Source organism: Sciurus vulgaris (assembly GCF_902686455.1).
Source record: "Sciurus vulgaris genome assembly, chromosome: 9".
NCBI classification, from domain to species: domain Eukaryota; kingdom Metazoa; phylum Chordata; class Mammalia; order Rodentia; family Sciuridae; genus Sciurus; species Sciurus vulgaris.
The window spans coordinates 37508162-37523974 of NC_136469.1; the positions used below are offsets into that span (position 1 = coordinate 37508162).

The window sequence follows — 15813 nt, forward strand, 5'->3', positions numbered from 1 at the left end:
CTCATGGTATCTGTGGAGATGGCACGGTGTTCCTTGCCTGCCCAGCAGTAACCAAGTGCTCCTGCCCCTCCCTGCTGGGGTGGTTTTAGAGGAGACTACTGGAGTCTGGACTTTCACCTCAGCTACTCCTTCCCCCTGCTGTCAGTGGAAACCATCAGGGAAGTAGACACATGTTCTGTTTACCCCTGCCAGCCAGGGAGGTAGCAGTGGAGACTGAGTGTGAATCAGAAACTTTCACATCCACCAAACAATAAGAGTAGACCTTCCCCTCAGGTGTCCAAGTGGCATCTTGAAGTTCTATCGCATCTGGCAGTAATGAGGTACCTACTCTGCACTTCCACTTTCCCTTCCAAGAGGTTTACATAGGATCCCAAACTCCATATAATAACTAAAATGTCCAGGGTTCAATAGAAAGTAGCTCAAACCAAGAGCCAGAAAGATCTCAATCTAAATGGAATGCGGGTGGTGGAGATGATGAATAGATGCCAACTGAGATGGCAGAAATGTTACAATTACCTGATAAAGGTCTCAGGGGAATCAACATAAAAATGCTTCAACAAGCATTAGAGACATGCTTGAAACAAATAGCAAGGCAACAAAGAAATAGAAGACATAAAAAAAACAAACGTAATGTTTAGAATATAATAACGAAAACACAGTGGATGAATTTAGCTGGGAGGAGACAGGAAACAGTGAATCTGATTATGGGATAATAGAAATTATACCAACTGAACAACAAACTAAAATAGCTTGAAAAAAAAGAAAAAAAAAAAGCCTTCAGGGGGTTATGGGATTATAACAAAAGAGTGGTCTTGTCATCAGTGTCTTGAAAAATGAAGGGCAAGAGAAGGGGATGAAAAAAGTACAGGAAGTAATAATTGCTGCAAATGACCTAACCCTACAGATTCAGGATGTTGTGCAAACCCCAAACAAGATAAATCCCAAGAAATTCATACCAGGAAACACCAATGTCAAACTTCTGGAAATTAAAAGATACAGAAAAAAAAAAATTGTCATCAGTAAGAGAGAGAGAGTTAAGACACCTTAGTTATACAGGAAAAACAATTTGAAGACAGTAGATTTATCAAGGATACTATGAAGGCCAGAAAGAAGTGACAGTATTTTCAAAGTGATGACAAAATAAGTCTACATTCCACATCTGTGAATTCAACTAACCACAGATTAAAAATATTCAGAAAAAACTGCCTATATCGAACAGGTACGGAATTTTCTCCTTGTCATTACTCCCTAAATATAACAAAATGTATCTAGAATTTACATTGTGTCAGGTATTACAGGCAATCCAGAGGTGATGTAAACAATACAGGAGCACGTGTGTAGGTTTTATACAGACTCTACACCTCTTTATATGTGGGACTTGAGCATCCATGGATTTTGGTATCTGAGTGAGATCCTAGAACCAATCCGCCTTCGGATACCAAGGGACGACCTTACTGTCAAAACGAATTCCTAGACCCATCTAAATGTCCTTTAAGAATGAAAAAGACATCAAGGCATTTTCAGTTGAAGGAAAACTAATACGATTCCTTACCAATAGGCTTAACCTAAAAGAATGGCTTTAAAAAGTTCTAAATATAGGAAGAAATGAAAAATCAAAGCCTGCAACATGGGATAAGGAGAAAGAATGATGAAAAGAGTAGACATACGGGTAAATGCAAAACATTTTCCTATCCTCTTGAGTTGGCCAGATTATGTTTGACAGTTGAAGCAAAAATTATTACACTGCCCTATGTGGTTCTTAATGTATGTAGAAGGAGTATTTTATCAATTATATTATAAATAAAAAGGACAAAAGGACATAAAAGATTAAATTTCCATACTTGACTCAAACAGGTAAAATGTTAATACTAGGAGATGTGATAAATTATGTATACATAACAAATACTCAGCAATCAGTTTAAAGAAACTATACAAAAATGTACAATCAAAAACACTATAGATAAATCAAGGTGAATGTTTTAGTCAACTTTTTCATTGCTGTGACTAAAAGATTATCAGAACAACTATAGAGAAGGAAAAGTTTATTTGAGGGCTTACAGTTTCTGAGGTCTTAGTCTATGCGTACCTAGCTCCATTTCTTGGGGCTTGGGGTGAGGCTGAACATCATGGTGGCAGAGGGAAGCAGCTCGTACAATAATCAGGAAGCACTGATCCAGATACAAAATATATACCTTAAAGGCATCCCCCCAATGACCCACCTCCTCCAGCCACACTCTACCAGCTTTCATTACCATTCGGTTAATAACATCATGGGATTAATTCACCCATTAGGTTAAGACTCTCATAACTCAATCATTTTTTCTCTAAAACTTCTTGCATTGTCTCACACATAAATTTTTGGGGACACCTCACATCCAAACCATAACAGTGGAATACTAAAATATGTTTAAATAACCCACAGAAAGACAGGAAAGGGAAGACAGTAAAATAAAAAGCATGAGAACAAACAAATGACAAGTTAGACTTAAGGTCTAACCTATGAATAATTACATTAAATGAATAATTATATGCTATATGCTATCTATTAGAAACTTCAAATATAACAACATTGGCAAGTTGAAAGAAAAAGAATGGAACAAATTATATCATGCAAACATTAATCAAAATAAAGCAGTAGTTACATTAATTTCACATAATATAGGCTTCAGAGCAAAGAAAACCACTAAAAACAGAAGAATAAAGCATAATAATAAAAGGATCAATCCCTCAAGAAAACATAGCAATCCTGAATGGGTATGTACCACAGAACAGACACTGAAAACTTATGAAACATCTGTGTACATCAGCATCTCTTGCAGGAAGTGGTCTCTGCTTGCAGGAAAATCTGAGAGTTACTGTACTTCTTAGTTTAGAAGGTTTTGTGAACTCGGAATTGCACAGAATGATGGCTATTGCAGTCTATAGAAATTTTTACCTGTCAAGAATATTCTAGGGGCTGGGGAGATAGCTCAGTTGGTAGAGTGCTTGCCTTGCAAGCACAAGGCCCTGGGTTCAAGCCCCAGCACCGCAAAAAAAAAAAAAAAAAAAAAAAAAAAGGAATATTCTAGCTGGGTTCAGTGCGCACACCTCTATAATCCCAGCAGCTCGGGAGGCAGGAGGATGATGAGTTCAAAGCCAGCTTCAACAAAGGCGAGGCATTAAGCAACTCAGTGAGACCCTGTCTCTAAATAAAACACAACATAGGGCTGGGGATGTGGCTCAGTGGTCAAGTGCCCCTGAGTTCAATTCCTGGTAACCCCCTCCCCCCAAAAAAATACACTAAAAGTTATTTAGTAGACAATATTTTAATATTCCAAATCAATGTTTCTGTGCTGCCTTCCTAAAAGTAGACATGAGCAGGAATAAATAATATATACTGCTAATATATACTGAGACTTTTCTGTGTACCAGGTGCTATCCAAAGCATGTCACATGTAGTGAGTGACAGATTGAATTCTCACACTCTAAGTTAGATTTTATTATTCTTTCCATTTTCTCAGATAAAGGAACCGAGGCACAGGAGATAATAAAGCACTTGCTGAGGTTGTAGATAGAAATTGGTAGAGCTAGAATGTGAATCCAGTCAGACAAGTTCCAGGGCCTATGCTCTTAATCTTTGCTCTCTGGGTGATTAAACAATCAAGTTAGAACTGCTGTGTCCAGAAAGATTGCACAAATGATTTTCCTTAAAATTGCCTTGATACACATGATTTCTAGGCAAAATTGGTAAGACTTTATTTATTTATTTATTTATTTATTTATTTATTTATTTTCCAGTGCTGGGAATTGAACCCTGGACCTTGTGCATGCTAGGCAAGTGCTTTATCATTAAGTGATGCCCTCCAATTCTTGGGGGAGACTTTGGAAATTAGTTTTCTTTAAAAATCAGAAGACCATATAAAATCTTTTAATTGTCTTAACCTAATGTGAGTCACATAGGCTTAAAGAAGAAATAATAGCCAGAGAGTATGGATTTTCCTTTTGGAAAGATGTATAGACAGGAGGATGGGTCTTAGTACTGAGTCATATTCCTTACTGCATTTTTCCTTATCGCTTTGAGTTCAGAAAAAAAAATTTTTTTTTTTCTCTGTGAAGAATCTACTCTTTTGGATTGTTTGAACTTGGCTGGTTGTTTTCCAGTCTACCTAGTTCTAGTCAGTGGGACTGGACTGTTGAACGGTATAGGAAAAAATGAAAACAATTCACTCAGGCCAAACCTCTACATGTAACACAGAGGCTGGCTTGGGAGGAGGGAAAGGGCTGGAGAGGATCAGAGATGCTTAGGCTGGAGCTCCAGGGTGACTTCTGGCTTGGCATATGGGAAGATCTCGAGTAGCTGTAAGGAAAGAGAGAAATTGGGAATTAGAGAGGGAGAGCTGGGAGCTGGTGGGATACTTGAGAAGAGTTTGCGTGAAAATTATAGGAATATGGATGAATTTAGGCACAAATGTAAGCAAGTACTCCAATTTGATGTTACTATAGGCTAAAAAATGAACACTTCTAAGATTAGAAAGAATCAGGAGAACTTAAACAGACAGAGAAAATAGCAAAATACTTTCAAAGAGTTTTATGGATTCCTTAGAAAAAACTGGAATATCAAAATCTCAGGGCTCATCCTATATGACTGAGTTAATTATAATAATGTGTATCATTATCATTTTGCAATATAAGTTTAGTTACTTTTGTTAACTTTTCACTGGTTTACATAATGTCCTTATTTAAACAACCCCTTTGGTTATTCCCACAACTGTGCAAGCAAAGTGGATGTTGACTAAAAGTTGAAATAGCTTGACTCAGTTGGCACACACCAGCAGAACCAGTGTGGCAGGAGGAGCTTTTGAGCTGAGGAGTTCAGGGCTAGCCTGAGCAAAATGAAATTCTGTCACCTAAAATAGGAAAATCAGATCAGAGGCGGCCCCTGGAGCCTGGTTCCCTAATTCAGCACACACCCATCTGAATGTACTACATGCTACAATCATCTAACAGAGAAACTAAGATTATACTTTTATAATACAAATGATAAATGACCAAATGAAAAATTTAAACTTTGTAATTTTACAGATTTCTTTATCCATATAAACTTTTTTGTCTCATTCTCTAAGTCATCTTTTTCAAATAAGAGAAAAATGAAAATCAGACTAAGAATATATATATATATATATATATATATATATATATATATATATATATATACTCTTGGATAAAGAGTGAATGCCTAGAAATAGATTTGTTACTTCAAGAACCCAAGAACTGGTGTGTGAAAATAAACTTTAAAAGCCATGAAATTGAAAGCCGTATTGGACTCTGTTTACTTGGTATAGTCAGGAGATTTTTGAAACTGAGCAGCTTTGGATCACTTACTTTTATTATTCTGTGCTTTAGTGGAAATGAAAATACAGAACCCTAAACATCACACTTTCATTGTGGTCATTTAGTCTTTTGAACAATTGAATTACTTACTTACTCTTGAGTGGAGACTTTTGTGATACGGTCTTTCAATCCTAGAGTATCTGGTCATTTCAGCAAGAGAATAGTGTAAGCTCGGGGGCACTGTTAGTGGCCAAATAAAATCAGACAGAAAGTGACCAAAGCAAGCTTTATTGGAATTTGGCTCTCTGGCAAAATTTCCAGACCCCCCGGGGTACAGCTCATGTAGGGACCCAGAGAAAATCACACGTGGCCCTGGCTGTCCAGGGTTTTTATAGGCCGGAATGGGAGGGGGTCCTGCTGAGTGACAGGTGGATGTGAAGGGTCAGTGGAATTTTCTAGCTCACTTGATTTGTCACCATTTGGTGGGCTGGCCTTTATCTCAGCTGCTCTGCTCTGCCCCCTACAGTCGCCTAAATTCCAACCTAACAAATAGTTCTTTCATGATTCAGTCCTACGTATGAGAAAAGATAACTTTTTTTTTTTTAATCTGAAAATCCACAAACAACAATTAACAGTGCATAACTCAAGGATGGAAGCATGATGATTTTACCTCCAGAGACTATGTCTGCATACACTGGTAGATGGTTCATGTAAAAGGCACTGCTTGGGTGTGACACAGGTGTAGTAGACATGTTAATTTTGTTTTACCATTACCTACTTCTTCTGTTAATTGCACCTTTATTTGGGGGAGGAAGACCACCTCTCTTTATGACCACCAGATGCTTATCCCAGGTTTCAAGGAGCGTGTATGAGTCAGGTCTGGCCAATCAGTGTGTCATATCCCTTTAGTGACAGTGATTGTGTCAGTAATGTATTCAGGATTTCATCTGTAGGAGAATCCTCCCCAAGGTCTTTGCTGGAACTTTTGGAGAAGAGGCATTGTCTTCATTTGTGGGGTATGCCAAATTGATTAAAGACCAACATTTCTGGTTGCTCTGTGTGTGTGTGTGTGTGTGTGTGTGTGTGTGTGTGTGTGTGTATGCAAATACTTAGCCTTTGCCTGAGGCAAAAACAAAGACCAAATGAAGCAAGTCAAAGAGATGGAGTAAGTAAGATAAAGGGGCTGAAGTTCTTGAAGATGTGGAGGCCAGGGGTGTAGCTAAGTGTAGAGCATGTTTATGAGGCCCTGTAGTCAATCCTCAGTATTAGTAAGCATACTAATAATGATAGTAAGTAATTTCTAAAATTCCTGAAGATGTAATTGAGTACTTGCTTACATTTGTGCCTAAGCCCATCCATACTCCTATAATTTTGTGAGCCAACATTTTTCAAAATTTAAACCAATTTAGTTTAGGTTACTTTGGCAAACGAGAGTCCTGATGGATACAATTAATTTTCTGACAATTAAAACAATTGGCCAGGACAAGGAATGAAAGAGAAATTAGGAGGACTTGTGGTTCAAGATGGGTGAGGTTGAGGAAACTCAGATTAAAGGACAGAGATTCAAATTAGCAATTAAAATAGTATAGGCTGGCAGACAAAAAACTTGGTTTTGTCAATTGGCCCATATTGTAATACATATAATAACAAATTTTTATTTTTAAAAAAGTGTAGGCTGGTCCACATTATTCAAAATGAATTCAAAGCCTTATATATTAGGCTGAATTATAGCACTTCACCCCCGCCAAGCATATCTACTTCTTAATACCCAGAACTGGTGATTGTTACTTTATCTGGTAAAAGGGACTTTACAGAGGGGATTGATTTAAGGATACTGAATTGGGTATAATATACTTGAATGGTCTTAAAGTGTAACTATGAGGGGAATTATAAGAGGAAGGTAAGAAGGTCAAAGGAGGAAAAAGGCGATGGGAAGACAAAAACAGTTTAGAGCGATGTGACTGTGAGCCAACGAATGTCAAGGAAGTTTCTAGAAGCCAGAAAGACAGGGAACAAATTCTCCTCTGGACACTTAAGAAGGAGCTACCCTGCCAATGTAAGACAGACTTTACACTTCTGACCTCCAGAACTGTAATAGACTAAATTTGTGTTGAGTCACTGAATTTTGGTCGTTTATTATAACAGCAATAGGAAACCAACAAACCGTGTTAAATTAAATGGATATCTTGAAATGGATCCCTTAATATTGAAAAATATTTTGCCTTTTGAACTCCTAGTAGCCTATAAGGGGAATCGGAGCTCCAAATAGGCCTGGGCCTTAATCTGAATTAATTGAAAGACACTTTCTAATTAAGAGTAAAGAAGGGGATTTCCCAGAGAGTTGGCCTATTTAAAATGATTATCAGGTTCAGATTACATCATGGTGCTCATGACCTAGACACCTAATTACCTAAGATGGAGAGCATTAGGATGCTTTCAAAGGAAGGTAGACTGATTCTTCAACCAAGTTGAAATGTTGATGAACAAAATGTTAAACTTCCCCTCAGGAGACATATGTCAGTCAGGAAACTATTTTCTGTTAGTTGAAACATCTATTTAAAGCTGGGAAAAACTTGGGAAAATCAACTAGTGAGCCATGGAAAAAAGGTTTCTTTGTTTATTTACTTTGGCTTTTTGAAATGTTCTTGGTCTTGAGCAAATGTTTGGCTCTGGGGAAAACATCCTGAAGGACAATTAAAGATGTCCCAAGTGAACTCTGCAAGGAGTAGCCTTGCCTGTTGCCGTATTGGAGAGTTTTGAGATGGAGCAATAAGTGGGAGACTGGTGAGTGCCTCAGACCTGTGTTCCAACAAAGGGCAATGTGTTTCTGTTGTACCTCTGTTTGGCCTGTGAATTCAACTGAAATTGAGTGCCATCTTCTTTAAAGTAACTTATCCTGAATCTGTGTATCTGGGACTAGGGAAGGGACTGAGAATTTAAGCCCGTTCGCAGCATTTATGCAGGCTTCTCTTTGCTTTTAGTTCTCGTGGAGAGACATGGACTGGTTTGATTGACACTTAAAAGTAGCCTCAACACAAAACACTTGGACAAATCTGGAGACCATGTTTTCTCCTTAAATTCCCAAGTTATGGGCCACCTGGGGAAGACATGCACCCTGAGGGGAGCAGTTGGAGGGAACCATCATTGTTCATGGAGTAGTCATTGGAAGGAAGGCAGAGAGGTTTTTTTTTTTTTCCCAATTAAGATTTTTCAAGGGGAGAGTTGGGGATAGTGGTGGTGGTGTGGCAGTAGATATGGGACTGAGGATTGTGTGGGGAGGAGCTAGAGGACTCTGAACTTAGATTTAAAACTTGTGACTGCAAGGAATTGACTAGGAATATACTGAGGCTAGACTCAGACCCTTGAAGAACAATAATGAGTTAGCCTTCTGTCACTATGACAAAATACCTGAGATAATCAAATCAGTAAAGGAAAAGGTCTGACTCATGGTTTCAGAGATTCTAGTCCATGGTCACTAGGCTCTGTTGCTTTGGGCCCGTGGTGGTATAGAATATTGTGATGGGAGCATGTGGCTAGGAGGCTTATTCATCTCATGGTGTCTGGAATGCAGAGAGAGAGAGAGAGAGAGAGAGAGAGAGAGAGAGAGAGAGGGGCGCAGACAGACACCAGGGCTCCAATATCTCTTTCAAGGCTATGTCCCCAATGACCAACTTCTGTCCCCTGGGACCTACCTCTTCAAGGCTCCATCACCTCTCAGAATCACTATGGGCTGGAGACCAAAGGCCCATACATGAACCTTTGATGGGTCATTCAAGATCCAAACTATAGCAAGCAAATAACAAAGTTATCTCCCTAAAAAAATAGCTACTATTTATCAGGCGCTTACTTGGGAGGAGAAACCATCTTTTCTTATCTGTGTTACAAATCTTATGTACTTTGCACTTTTCACACTGTGATGAAAGTGTTATTATTTGATTCCCATCTGAGAGGTAGGATATGGCAGCAAGTTATGTCCAAACACATCCAGCTGGTAAATGGTAAATCAGGATTGCTTTGGTTGTTCTAGTTCTAGGGCCACAAGGAGTGAAATGGAAGGGAAAGAAAAGGCACCACCCCAATAGATAAAGATGCCTTCAAGCAAAGGGGTCTTCTCTCTGAGATATTTTCACTGAGAAGGGCATGTCCATTCTGTCCTTTAATGGAAGGTGGAGGCAGGGCAGGGTGACTCACCCCTGCCTTGAGCATAGTCCTGGGGAAGCCCACTCTCTAGATGTTGATGAATGGGGTCTCTCTTGCCCGCCTGGGTGAAGAATCTGAGGTGGAGGATAGTGAAGATGGTCTTGCCCTGCAGGCTGAAACTCAGTGCAGACTCAAACATCCTTTTCTGGCAGAGATGGGGTTGTCTGACTCCCTGTGGGAATGTGATTCTGTTTGCAGTCAAACCAATTTGAATTAATTTAGCAAGTGTCAATTTTTCCCTCTGAACTGTGTAGAATGCTATTCTAAAATTAGACTAACTAGTGAAACCTTCATACAGCTTTTTTCTTTAACAGATTGAGATAATGTTTCATGCAAAGATGCTCTTGGATGAGGTAGCCCTTTTTAATCACAGTCAAGATTTCCGTGAGGACTCTTGCTGCACCACCCACCTTGTGGGGACCTGCCCTAGAGGTATTTCACATGAGGGCTGGCTGTGTGCTCACCCTCTCCACCTCACACCCCACTGGGTACGCTTTCTCTTGGAGCATTGCTGCTGGAGACATCCCACTTCCAAACTCTTGAGAGATAGGTTGGAGTAAAGTGAAACCTTTGGATGCACCATGTTATTGCTTTGATCCTTGGATCTGCGTTTCCAAGGCAGGCAAATCAGCACTTATAAGACAACTGAGTGAGAAAGTGCTGGCTGGGGCTGGGGACGAACATGGATCAGAAAACAGATGCTAAGGAGGGCTTCATTCCAAGGACATCAGAGATAAGTCATTTATACATGTGAATCTGTGGGATATGTGAAGGTGTCGGCCTGGCTTGTCAGCATTGAGAAAAGGTCACTAGGTCTAGATACACGTGCCTGGGAGCAGTACATGGTGCTGACAGTCACTGCCTGGAGGACACGGCTGCAGGACAGGGGGTCATAGTCCATGGGGAGCCGGTCTTTCTAGGGTCCCTGAAAAAGGAGGGGGTGGTGGTGAATGTCAGGGGCCTTCCTGTCCTCACTTGTCTCCTCTGATTTCCCTCTTCCTGTCCCATGCCACCCGCTTCTCTTCCAGCCCTGCCCTCTTCTCTTTTCTTGCCTTCTGTCCACCCCTCCTTTTGTCTGCTCTGTTGATTTTCTTTTTCTCATCCTGTCAGTATCCTTTAGCTAAGCACAGTCTTCAATATCCCTATTCTGTGTTATTTTGCTCAAGTAAAATACTATTTTGCTCAAAGTAACAAATCCTGCCCAGTGCCCCTCCACCTACTATCCTCCTCTATTTTTAATCTTCACAGCTGGCATCAAAGCTATGGCAGGGATGTGAAGAGCACTCTGACCCCTCTCTCAGCCTGAACCTACTCTCGGAGGGACTAAAGCCAGTACCATAGTCTTCTAAGGGCTCTGATAACCAGGCACCACCCCTCCCTCCACCATCCCTTTCTCCACCAGTCATCTTTTTCTCTTTACTACAAAATGACTTAATGGACCAGTTTCCCAAAGGAGACTGTAGGTAGCACTGCTATTCACATTCCCAGAAGATACCACCCGGGCAAGTCCCCTCAGCACTCATGTCTCCTTAATGCAGTCACTACTGAAGTCCAAGTCCTCAAGGTCACCTTCCGTCACTCTGACTTACTCCCATGGGCCTCAGAACTTTCTCTCATCTGACTCATGTTCCCACCCCTCTCTGACCCCTGAAAGTCCAAGACTGTCATCAGTAAAATTTCCTTTTGTCAGTCTCATCTGAGAACATGTCCTTCACCTTCTTTTTCTAACTCTGAGCTATGCGACTCAGAGCTTCTGGGCCTCTATGTGGCTACTGAGCACTGAATTGTGGCTAATCCAAATTGGGCTATGCTGTCAGCGTAAAACATATTGAATTTTGAAGACTTTGTATGAAAAAAAGAACTTTGTATATCTTCAAGGATATTTAGGTGGGTATAGGATTCTGTGTTGAAAGTTCTTTGAGTACTTCAAAAATGTTACATTACTTCCTTTTGGTCTCCATGGTTTCTCGTGATATTTTGATTACATTGGGTTAAATTAAATGTATTATTAAAATTAAGTTTACCCATTTCTTTTCATATTCCAAAAGAGCACAGGTAGTAAATACTTTACACATGTGGCTTGCACCGTATGGCTATCTGGGACGGTGCTGCTCCAGGTGATACTGGCTGCTCCCTGCAGGCCCAGCTGCTTTGTAAGACTCTCAAAGGATTCTTTCCCCCAGGGTCTTTGCTCAGACTAGACCTGGAGGTGGAGCAGGTAGCTCCTGACTATCCACTGCTCTTTCTAATACATAGTTCACAGCATTTCCTAGAACATTCCAGATCTTTGAAGCACATGCAGTTGGATTAGACTCATATCTACCCTTTCACATTATGATCATCCATTATTCTCCTGGTTACGCCCTTCCTCCTTATTGAAAATCTTCAGCGTTTAGTTCACTTATGTCCCTTTTCCCTATTATAACTCTGTCACCAGTATCCCTACAGATAATTCATTGACATCTTGACCTCTCTGTTCTCTGTCATCCTCACTTATAATGATTTGCCTCCATATCACCTCATTCACCTATTTTAATCCTTATCATTGCCCATAGATTTATACTCCAAAATAATATTTTCAAGTATCCCATCCTTTGAATTCTGTTAAATTTATAGCTTATTCCCTGCAACTCCCAATTTCAATTTTTTTTTGACTCCATTGACACTTCTGACTAATTGGTTCTATCACCTTTCCACTTACCCAGTTAAGAATCTGTGGTTCATCATTAAAATTATTATTTTGCCCACTCCTTTAAGTCCCTCATATCTTTTCATCTTACTTATACTTTCTGACAAACCTCTGAACCCAGTTGTGTTAGTCAGTTTTCCATTACTGTAACAATTACCTGAGATAAATCAACTTATAAAGAGGAAATCTTTACTTTGGTCCATAGTTTCAGAGGTTTCAGTCCATAACCAGTTGACCCTATTGTTTTGGGTCCATGGTGATGTAATACATATTGGTGGGAGCATGTGGTGGAAGAAGCTGCACACCTTGTGGTAGCCAGGAAGTAAAGAAAGAGGACGAGGAGGTCCCTGTAACCTCTCTATGGACATTCCTCCAGCAGCCTAACTTCCTTCCACCAGGCGCCACCTTTTAGTTTCCACCAAGCTGGTCTCTGCTACTTCAATACATAGGCCTTTGGGGAACATTCAAGATACAAATAAAGGCACTGATCAAATTTAGCTCTCTCCTGATGTCTAACAAGCCAAGCAGACATCATGGCCAGGAAAACAAAAACAAACACAAAGCACCACTGAACTTCGCTCTCTCACTCTAAGTTTGTGATACCAAACCTCAAGTGGTCCCCAGCATGGTCCATTGGTCTTGTGAAATATCTCCTCTTCACCCCTTCACCTTTCTCAAACTCCTTCATTGTCCTTTGAAATGATATTTCAGCTTAGACTTCTTTTGGTAGTACTGTGAAAACAGAAGTAATCAGAAGAAAACCTCTACTCCTTCCAGTCTCTGAGTCCGTCAACCTGATATGCAGGTGTATATCGGCTCTGCTTCCCTTTCACATATGAATTGAACCTACTATTATCTAAAGCCTATTTCTTAACCATGCCTTATAGTCTATCCTCTCTCATCTAGTGAAGAACTAAATTCCTTTGATTTCTCCTTTCTCTGTCTTTTATTATGCCTCCCGTACTCTACTGGATCCTTCTCACCAGCATAAAAATATAAAATCTCTTCTCTTAGAATAAATAGATAAATAACAGCAATGAAAAAACATGTTCTTGACTTTACATTAGCTTGTAATTACTCGTGAATTTTTCTGACAACCCTTTCTGATAGTGCAGAGGATTAAACCCAGGTCCTTACTCATACTAGGCAGGCACTCTACCACTGAGCTATATTCACCATCTCCTGGTCCCCTCCGGAGCAGAACTCCTGGAAGGAGTCATCTCTCCTCTCTGCCTTCACTTCACAGAGTCGGATCTCTGGAATAGGCTCTCTGGAACCACTTCTATCAGACATTCAAGCCTATAGCAGTTGCCATTGTCACCAACAATATCAACATAGCTGCTTCTAATGTTCACTTCTCAGGCATTTTGCTTGGACTCTGGCAGTATCTGACTTGATTGTGTACTCCCTCTTGGAACACTGTGTTCACTTAGCTTCCGGGGCCCAATTTTCTTGGTTTTCTTTCTCCTTCTCTGGTTGCTCTTTCTCAGCCTCTTTTTTGACTTCTCCTCTGCTTTCTCACCTTTAAATGTTGGAGGACCCACAGAATCAGACTTTAGACTTATTTTCATTTTTGACACTTATTTTCTCCTAGATGATCTCATATAGTTCTATGGCTTAAGATATATATATATATATATATATATATATATATATATATATGCTGAAACTCAAGTTTACTCCCCCAATCTAGTAGATTCTTTGGAATTCTAAACTCATAAAGCTAACTGTCCATTCTACAGATTTACTTGGTTTCTAACAGGGATCTTCTCCCCTGATTTAGTAAGGTATGATTGATGAATAAAGATTATACATATTTATGGTGTACAATGTGATGTTTTGATATATGTGTACATTGTGAAATGATTGTCAAGCTAATTAGCTCTAATGGTAATCTTGATTATTATATATCTAACACCAGACTCTTCATTTTACTTTCAAAATCCCTTCCCCCTACAGTGGTCCACATATTAACAAATGGCATCATCATTTACTTTGTTTATCCACCATTTCTAAAACTTGGAATGGGCCTGGGGTTATATAGCTCAGTGGTAGAATATTTGCCTCACATACATGAGGGAGACTGGGTTTAATCCCCAGTACCACAAAAATCAAGGCCAAACATAACACAACTTAGAATAGACGGCTTTTCTTCTATGACTCATATACGACCCATTACCACATCTGTTAGACTCTGCCTTCAAAACACCATACATCCTCTCCATCTACCTACCACCACTTAGGCCAAGTCATCATCTTTTTCCTTTGATAGTCTCCTGTATTTTGTTCCACTCTCCTCTGTCTCTTCTCCATACAATGGGTGGATTGATATACTGAAATGCAACCAAATCACATCACGATGTACTCAAAACCCTATTATGACTTATCATCCAGCTTATTGTGGTGGTTAATTGTATGTGTCTAGTTGAGTAGGTAATGGGATGCTCAGACATCTGGTAAAACAGCATTCCATGCAGCACTGCTTCTCATGACGAAACTTGCTTCATAGCAATTGAAGTGTGGCAAGGGATCCTGAATAGGGAAGAAAGGCTGAGCCTCCTGTGAGTAGTAGGGAGTTCCTTCTGCCTAAGTGCCTTTGAGCTAGGATATAGTGGTTTTCCTGTCTTTGGACTTATATTGAAACACTGGCTCAGACTGGATCTCAAGGGACTGAACTGTATCCTGGTTGTTCTAATTCTTAGGTCTTTAGGTTCAACTGGATCTATACCATGGGCTCTCCTGAGTCTCTAGCTTGCAGACTGCAGACCTTGAAAGTTGTTAGCCTCCATAAGCATATAAACCAATTAATTCCTGTGTGTGTGTGTGTGTGTGTGTGTGTGAGAGAGAGAGAGAGAGAGAGAGAGAGAGAGAGAGAGAGAGAGAGAGAGAGAGAGAGAGAGAGAAAGAGAGAGAGAGAGAGAGAGAGAGAGAGAGAGAGAGGGAGAGAGGGAGAGAGAGAGAGAGAGAGAGATCCCGTTGATTCTGTTTCTCTGGAGAACTTTGATCTATACACTAACAATGAAGTAATACACCATTCCATGGACTGAAAAGCTCTCCGTGCAGATTTCTGCAGACCTCTCCAACTTCTACCTTCCTTACCTTCACTCTGCTCCCACTCACTGCCCTTCTTATTTCTTAAACATGCCAAGTTTCCCACACAGGCTATTTATACTTGCTCTTCCCTCATGCCTATAAAATATTTCCCCCAGGTATGGTCTTTCTGGTAAAGTCCATGCTCAGAGAAATTTCCTAGATACCATATCCAAAATAGTACCTTGTGCTATGTCCTCACTCTATTTTAATTCTTAGCACTCATCACTTCCTTGCATCATATTATGCTTTTAAAAATATTTAGTTGTTTGTTTTCTATTAGCACACAATTACCATGGAAGAAAGACTGTCTATTTTCCTTGGCCAATGTGACCCCTTGCCAGGGAGCTTTGAGCTATTAACCCACTCCTTATTTCTTGGCAACAGATGTTGCTCATGAAAGCTTCAGAAGCAACAAACCACTTTTACTTATCTCAAGTGATAACTTTTATAGCCAACCCAGTTCAAGATTTTTAAACACAATCATTGCCTCCTAGCAACACATTTTTAAAAAGCTAATTAAA

General features: G+C 39.9%; 1 long non-coding RNA gene across 1 annotated transcript in view; it reads left to right on the plus strand.

Annotated features, from left to right (window-relative positions):
- LOC306670062 overlaps nt 1-15813 on the plus strand; it is a 117126-nt gene that overhangs the window by 10638 nt on the left and 90675 nt on the right. The gene's annotated exons all lie outside the window — the stretch shown is intronic.